General features: G+C 49.6%; 1 pseudogene across 1 annotated transcript; it reads left to right on the forward strand.

Moving 5' to 3' along the window:
* Positions 1-261: 261 nt before the first annotated feature.
* LOC310789549 (hexokinase-1 pseudogene) lies at positions 262-2,988 on the forward strand (annotated as a pseudogene). Its single transcript has one exon. The product of its transcript is annotated as a hexokinase-1 pseudogene (transcript).
* The last annotated feature ends 5,874 nt before the right edge of the window (positions 2,989-8,862 follow it).

The following is an 8,862-nucleotide window of genomic DNA, read 5'->3' on the forward strand; positions in this document are numbered from 1 at the left end:
GCTCGGGAGTACAAGAAACTAACTTGTGATTTTTTATTTGTTGGCTGTACAGCCCACCACCACACAGCAGCTTTTAGCTTAGCGTGGCCTATTTTATTCAGTGTCTCTATGACGCATGTGATGTCACCAGTGATGTCACTCGCGCAATTGTGATGTCATAAGTGATGTTATTAATTGTGATGTCATCAGTGATGTCGTAAATCCTTCCTGGCTGAGGCTACATAAGTGGTGGGCCAATACTAGAGGGTAAAGTGGACCAGTATGAGTGCAGACCAGCTACTAGCCAACAACACTGAACTCAACGATGACCAGGTTGAAAAGATTGATAATTACCTGTCCTCCATGAGGTTCTCTGATGATACCTTATTGGACATCATGGAGCGGTTCAGCATGGAGCTATCCATGGGACTGGGGCTGGAAACAAACACCATGGCCATGCTGAAGATGCTGCCAACGTTTGTGCGTTCAATCCCTGACGGCACAGAGAACGGAGACTTCATTGCATTGGAATTGGGAGGCACTAACTTCACGATTCTCCTTGTAAAAGTGAGCCATGATAAGAAACAGAACATTGAGATGGAGAGTCAAATCTATGACACGCCAGCAGATATCATGACTGGCAGTGAAACAAGCCTGTTTGACCATGTGGCAGATTGTCTTGGCGACTTCATACAGAAACACAACATCAAAGACAAGAAACTGCCAGTCGGATTTACCTTCTCCTTCCCATGCCAGCAGACCAAACTAGACGAGGCCTATCTGATAACATGGACAAAGAACTTTAATGCCAGTGGAGTGCAGGGGATGGATGTTGTCCAGCTGCTCAACAAGGCCATTAAGAAACGAGGAGACTATGAAGCTGAGATCATGGCAGTAGTGAATGACACAGTGGGGACCATGATGGGCTGTGGTTTTGATGACCGGCATTGTGAAGTGGGCATTATCATTGGTACGGGTACCAATGCGTGCTACATGGAGGAGATGCGGCACATTGAACTGGTGGAGGGAGACGAGGGCCGCATGTGTGTCAACACTGAGTGGGGAGCCTTCGGAGACGACGGCAGCCTGGAGGACATCAGGACGGAGTTTGACAGAGAGATAGACAATGGTTCCCTCAACCCCGGATACCAGTTCTTTGAGAAGATGGTCAGTGGCATGTACATGGGGGAGCTGGTCCGTCTTATCTTGGTGGAGATGGCTAAAGAAGAACTGCTGTTTGATGGAAGGATCACTCCTGAGCTGCTCACTAAAGGGACGATTGAGACCAAGCATGTCTCAGCTATAGAGGAGATTGAGGAGGGCTTAAGTAAAGCCAGGGAGATTCTGATCAATCTTGGCGTGAAGCCATCAAACGATGACTGTATTATTGTGCAGCATGTGTGTGCCATTGTGTGTCTGCGCTCTGCCAACCTCATAGCTGCTACGCTGGGTGCCATCCTAATGAGGTTGAAGGACAACAAAGGATCGGCACGGCTCCAAACCACCATTGGCATCGATGGATCCCTCTACAAGATGCACCCACAATATGCTAGTCGTCTCCAAAAGATGGTCTGTCGTCTGGTGCCAGACTCTGATGTGCGGTTCCTCCTGTCAGACAGCGGCAGTGGGAAGGGTGTGGCCATGGTGACGGCCGTGGCCTGCCGACTGGCCGACCAATCACGTGAAAAAAACCAGATACTGTCAGAATTCCACCTGACGACTGAACAACTGATGGAGGTAAAGAATCAAATGACGATAGAGATCCAGAGGGGCCTGTCGAAGAGCACCCAGGACTCTGCTACTGTCAAGATGCTGCCAACCTTTGTACGAAGGACACCTGACGGCACAGAGGATGGTGACTTCCTGGCGGTGGATTTCGGAGCGATCGATTTCACAGTTGCGTTGGTCAATCTTTGTTCTGTAAAAGGAACGGTGGATATGCAACACAAGAACTATACTGTCCCTCTGGAAGTGATGCAGGGGACAGGGGTAGAGTTGTTCGACCATATAGTGCAGTGTATAAGCGACTTCCTCGACTGCATGGGGATGAAGGGCGCTCGTCTTCCTTTGGGCTTCACCTTCCGCTTCCCCTTCCAACAGACCAGCCTGGACAATGGTATCCTGCTGACGTGGACCAAGGGCTTCACAGCAACAGAGTGTGAGGGAGAAGATGTGGTGGAACTGCTGAGGGATGCGATCCAGAGGAAAGAGGATTTTGAACTGGATGTGGTGGCCCTTGTCAACGACACAGTGGGGACCATGATGACCTGCGCCTACGAAGATCATAGCTGTGAGATCGGACTCATCGCTGGTAATGGCACTAATGCATGTTACATGGAGGAGATGAGGAACATTGAGATGGTAGACGGAGATGAAGGAGTCATGTGTGTCAACATGGAGTGGGGGGCTTTTGGAGACAACGGTTGCCTTGATGATATAAGGCCAGAGTACGACCGTTCCGTGGATGAATTCTCCATCAATCCAGGCAAACACAGATATGAGAAAATGTGCAGTGGCATGTATCTTGGCGAAATTGTGCGGAACATCCTGATAGATCTGACCAAGAGAGGATTCCTGTTCAGAGGACAGATCTCTGAAACTTTAGAGACCAGAGGCATCTTCGAGACAAAGTACCTCTCACAGATAGAGAGTGACGGTCTGGGTTTGGTGCAGGTGAGATCCATCCTGCAAGACCTTGGGTTGGACAGCACCTGTGATGACATCATCATCGTCAAAGAGGTGTGTGGAGCAGTATCACATCGTGCAGCTCAGTTGTGTGCAGCAGGAATGGCAGCTGTGGTGGATAAGATCAGAGAGAACCGTGGACTGGAGCATCTGAACATCACTGTAGGGGTGGATGGGCCCCTTTACAAACTACATCCACATTTCGCCCACATCATGCGGGAGACAGTCGACGAACTCGCTCCTCAGTGTAGCGTCAATTTTATGCTGTCTGAGGACGGCAGTTCGAAAGGAGCCGCGCTCATCACAGCCGTGTGTTTCCGGTAGGGCTGTGTATCAAACTTTGAATACCTTTAAGGCATTGTGAATTACGTCGGTACTAGTATTGATTCACGTGCCAAATTTCAATGCCAATTTTCGATACCTGAGAGCTCATCTATTTTCTTCCGAGTTGTCCTTGAACCCAGCTGTTAGAAAGGTTCCCTGTCAGTTGGGATGTGCTGCCAAAGGGCCCCATCTGGGGCCAATCAGGCTGGCCGGGCTCCCTCCCCGTTACTGCAAGTAGTGCATCCGATTGACATCGACAGATGACATCACAATGGAGAGAGATGATGTTACACAGCGATCTCATCATCACCAGTGACGTGAGGCTGAGTGACATCATTGATACAATGACCTCATCAGATACGATGACCTCATCAGTGATATAACCTTCCCACCGGTGATGTCACCAGAGGGATGACATCGTCACAGCCACGAATACCTCACATCAGGATTGAAGATCACATGACATCAGGGATGTGATGCTAGGATTAGCAACTATAAATCGAAGACGTTCCTATGTTGCGAGTTAGTAAGTCTAAATCATGAACGAACATGCAACTCATTAACACCTCTTAGATGATGTCCTATCTACAGTTACGATGATGTCGACCATGTCATATTTCGGATGGTGCCTCATTGATGATGCCAACTGTTAGATGATGTCATAACTACGGCTACAATGATGTCAACAGTGATGATGCCATATCTCTGATGATGTCATTTTGTAGAGTGGCGACTTGTTCTGGCACTGATGTCACTCATTGTTGGTCCCACTGATGTCACTTTGTAGAGTGATGATGTCATGTTCTGGTGAACTATAAGTGCGGTTACAGTGAGTATTGCGCAGTTCTTCGTAAACCCATCTCATGACCAACTTTTTGCAGCAGCTTCCAGTTCAAGATTTGTCTGTTGCAGATTCAGCTAACCAAGTGCCCAGCGTTCCCAGTTTACCAAGTGTTTCAAGACCTTCAAGTGTCTGCATGTAAACTCACCTGTCTCATAGCTTAACAGTACGAACAACCAAAATATGAATTTAGTGGACCAAGATAACCCAATCAAGACCGATAAATCAGGCCCGTCTCCGAGACCTCGCTCCCACCACGAGAGTCATTGGCCGCATCGGATGGCCGTCTGGACGAGAACGGTCTAGGACTATCAATTATGCCCTTCGCTACACCAGCGGTCAAGGCTGAAGACATTGATTCTAAGCTATCGGGCTTTACGGCCGCTCTGCGGTGGATTTCAGCGTGGATGCAGGATCTAGCTGGCCAGCAAAGCCTTGAGCAGTGCACTTTCACCAATCAGCACACCCTTCTGGTTAGCCGACTAGACCGACTCGAAGAACTAACCCCTCCCTCTGGTCCTGCCCATGAGTCAGCACCACCTGCCTCCGCAGCTTTGGCCTCCGACTGCAGTTCCCGGTGGGCAGCCTTGTTTAGCCCGCCTGCCAGACCCGAACCTGCCACCCCCGGAGAAATATTCTGGGAGTCCAGATACCTGTCGTCAATTCCTGGTACAGTGTGAGCTTGCCATTGGTGCACAGCCTTCCAAGTTTACTAATGAACTGGCCAAAGTTTCATTTGTCATTCAGCTCTTGTCTGGATCTCCCTTGGCCTGGGCCACTGCATTGTGGGAGCAAGCCGGAGCAACAGGCACCGGCTTGCGAGGCCTATGGCACGTTTGTGGCGGAGCTGCACCGTGTGTTTGATCATCCCGTGACGGGACAGGAGGCGGCAAAACGATTATATACCCTGCGGCAGGGACAAGGGACTGTAGCTGATTACACCATCAAGTTTCGTACTTTGGCAGTGGAGAGTGGATGGAATATTTCCTCTCTCGTTACCGCGCATCAGCAAGGGTTGTCTGAGGAGATCAAGTATGAGCTGACCACCCGAGAGCAGCAAGATGACCTAGAGGAGCTCATTAAACTGGCTATTTGAGTGGATAATCGTATCCGTGAGCATCAGAGGAGAAGTCGGGTAAGGTGACCTCTGCATTTCCATCTGCGGCTACCTTGCCTAGGCCTTCTCCTCTGTCTCAGTCGCTTCCAGGTCCGAAGCTGATACAATCAGACAGAGGCCACATCTCCCCTGAGGAGAAGCTGTGCTGTCTCCGCTCCGGGCTCTGCTTTTACTGTACCGATCCCAACCCTAACCTGCCCTAATAAACCAAAATATTAGGTTCAGTACCAATAGGGGAGGTACTGCTGAGCCAAACCAACTGCCCACCCCCCAAGTCGCGGTTTGATGCCACCCTCCAGTGGCGGGGTCAGTCCATTGACCTTCCTGCTGTCGTTGACTCGGGGGCGGACGGGTGCTTCTTGGACCATAGGATTGTTGCCCGATTGGCTGTGGGTACCATTCCTCTTCCCACCGCCCTTGAAGCCCGTACCCTTGGTGGCCAGCACTTCGCCCGCATTACTGAGAGAACCGTGCCGGTTCTTTGCTTTTCTGGGAATCAGGAAAAGATTTGCTTTTACGTATTTGACTGCCCTGATACTCCTGTGGTTCTTGGTTGCCCTGGGTAGTCCTGGACAAGCCCTACCTTGACTGGTCCATCGGCAATGTGATTTTGTGATGTACCTTTTGCCATGCGAACTGCCTTGTCGCAGCGCTTACTCCTGCCCCGCTTACTGCCCTCACTTCCACCTCTACTCCGTTCCAGTGGACCCCCGAACAGAGGCTGCTTTTCGTGAGCTCAAGCATCCAGTGCTCACTCAACCTGACCCTGAAGTGCAGTTCATTGTTGAGGTTGATGCTTCTGGGACTGGGATTGGAGCTGTACTCTCTCAACGCTCTCCTGTGGATCAAAAGGTCCATCCTTGTGCCTTTTTTTCATGTAAGCTTTCGCCTGCGGAGAGAAACTATGATGTTGGCAACCGTGAGCTCTTGACAGTTAAATTGGCTCTTGAGGAGTGGCGTCATTGGCTGGAGGGTTCCAAGCATCCCTTCATCGTGTGGACGTACCACAAGAACCTGGCTTACATCCAAACAGCGAAACGATTGAACTCTCGACAGCCAGACGGGCCTTGTATTTTGGATGGTTCAACTTCACCTTGACTTACCGACCTGGCTCTAAAAACATCAAGCCTGATGCCCTCTCCCGCCAGTTCTCTGCTGATACACAATCTGTTTTACCTGCGTCCTGTATTGTGGCCACGGTTATGTGGGAGATTGAATCTCGTGTCCATCTAGCTCAACAGGACCAGCCTGACCCAGGGAACGGTCCGCCAGGATGTCTATTTGTTCCTGACTCCGTCTGTTCTGAGGTTCTCCAGTGGGGACGCTCAACTCGGCTTACTGGTCACCCTGGAGTGAGGCAAACCCTTGTCTTCATCCGTAAGCGCTTTTGGTGGCCCAACATGGAGGGGGATACTAGTAGTTTTGTCGCTGCCTGCCCGGTCTGTGCCCAGAACAAGACTTGGACCAAGCCTTCGTCAGGCCTCCTTCGCCCCCTTCCTATACCTCGTCACCCTTGGTCTCACATTGCCATGGACTTTATAACCGGACTTCCTCCGTCCAACGGGGACACAGTCATCTTGACCATCATTGACAGGTTCTCTAAGTGGGCTCATTTTGTTCCTCTGCCTAAGCTTCCATCTTCCAAAGAGACAGTGGACCTTTTGGTTTTGCACGTGTACCAGTTACATGGCATTCCTTCCGACATTGTGTCCGACCGGGGCCCCCAGTTCATTTCTCAGGTCTGGAAGGCTTTCTGTTTGGCTCTAGGCACGACTCAGCCTCTCTTCCGGTTATCACCCGCAGACTAATGGCCAAGCTGAACGGGTCAACCAAGAGTTTGAAACCATGCTGCGTTGTACCACTGCTGCTGACCCATCCCACTGGAGTTTGCAGTTGCCTTGGATTGAGTACGCTCATAATACGCACTCCAATGCCACCTCCTCTGGTCCTCAGGAGACCCTGATGAGGACCTAGCAGGTCGATACGCGTTGGTCTGTCTATTTGCCTTGTGCTCGATTAAATATATATTTCTACTTGAAAACGGAGTGCCTTAGTTTTATTCCATGGTAGTCTGCATCAAAACCTGGGGACTGATATCAAGCAAGACCTGGGTTCTGTTTGTCTAATACTATTACCCGCCCCACTAATGAGCACCTGTCGGATGAGCCATCAGATCCATGCAGCGCTTCCCTCTTCATCTGTATGCCTCCTCGGGTATGTCACCACCATTTGAGTGTTGCTTTGGTTATCAGCCCCCCTTGTTTCCTTCCTGGGAGGAGGATGTTACGGTGCCTTGAAGGCACCGTAACATCCTCAACATCATCCCGAATGAGTGTAACGTCAAGGATGAACCGCCAAGGAACCCAACAGCGTTCCTTGAGACCGCACCCCTCCCAATACACCAGATATTGAAAACCGCGACCCCTGCGCCGCACCACCAATGTGCCTGCATAGAAGCCTTCTATGCAGGCACATTGGTGGTGCGGCGCAGGGGTCGCCGTTTTCAATATCTGGTGTATTGGGAGGGGTGCGGTCTCAAGGAACGCTGTTGGGTTCCTTGGCGGTTCATCCTTGACGCTACACTCGTTCGGGATTTCCGAGAGCCCGGCCGGGCGTCAGGTGGCGCCGGTAGAGGGAGGCGTACTGTTAGATTATGTCATAACTACAGTATTACAGTTACAATGATGTCGACCGTGATGTCATATTTCAGATGGTGCCTCAGTGATGCCTACAGTGATGATGTCATATTTCTGATGATGTCATTTTGTAGAGTGGCGACTTGTTCTGGCACTGATGATGTCATATCTCACTGATTGTCATTTTGTACAGTGAACTTTTTGCAGCAGCTTCCAGTTCAATATTTGCCTGTTGCAGATTCATATAGGCTCCAATATCACCAGTGATGTCACTCAAGTAATTGTGACGTCATAAGTGAGCTGAGCTGAGCTGAACCCAAAATTGATTTTCCCAAAACCCAGATTTCCCCCCCCCCATTTTAGTTCAAATACCTGGGTATTCAGTGCACCTATTTATTGTATGCAAAGAAAATCACAAATCACAAATTTCTTTAGTTTTTCACTCTTTTTCACATCAAAAGTTAATTTTTCAAGATTTCATTCATAACAGTAATCTACAGTTTGCTGACCTCACATAGTACTATCAAATTTCTACCCCATTTCATCCATTCATATCACGACCGATCACGGCATGGCAGCTGTCAATCTTTGTTTCAGGAGAATTTTCTCATCCAAATGAAGGAGAAAATGCCGCCTAGTGTCTGTAATCTGGCAGAATTTCTTGCCTAGAAACTTAACTACTAACGTGGCCAAATTGTATGTAACATACAAAATAAAGCAAACGGTAATGTCTAAGAATGCAAAGAAATGTAACTGGCTCAGTAAAATCGCTTTCCAGGAGAACGTTAGTTAACGTAGTTAAGGCCGAATTCAGACTCCGGCCCCTCGGAGACAGGCTGCACTCTCCGCTCTGCTCCACACAAAGGCAGCTGGCTGCCTGCGGCTCTGACTCGCTTAGCGCCACAACACGCTGAATCCCACTCGATTTGGGGGCAGAACATGCCAAAGCCAAATCCAGTCCCCAAAATTGTCAAATCAAATCATCGACATGCTACTATGGCCCGCCTTTCAACCTGTCATCTCAGACAAGTTTTGTTTTTCAGTCTGAAACGTGATACCGACCCACGCGCCACCTGGGCACCGTTGGGTTCATCTTGTCTTTAAACTTTGATGTCACTCTAGCTATTGTGAGGTCATCAGTGATGTCACTTGAGCAATTGTGATGTCATCAGTGATGTCAATCCTTCCTGGCTGAGGCTACATAAGTGGTGGGCCAATACTAGAGGGCAAAGACGATCAGTATGAGTGCAGACCAGCTACTAGACAACAACTCTGAACTC

Source organism: Poromitra crassiceps, assembly GCF_964638095.1.
Source record: "Poromitra crassiceps genome assembly, chromosome: 14".
In the NCBI taxonomy this organism is placed as follows: domain Eukaryota; kingdom Metazoa; phylum Chordata; class Actinopteri; order Beryciformes; family Melamphaidae; genus Poromitra; species Poromitra crassiceps.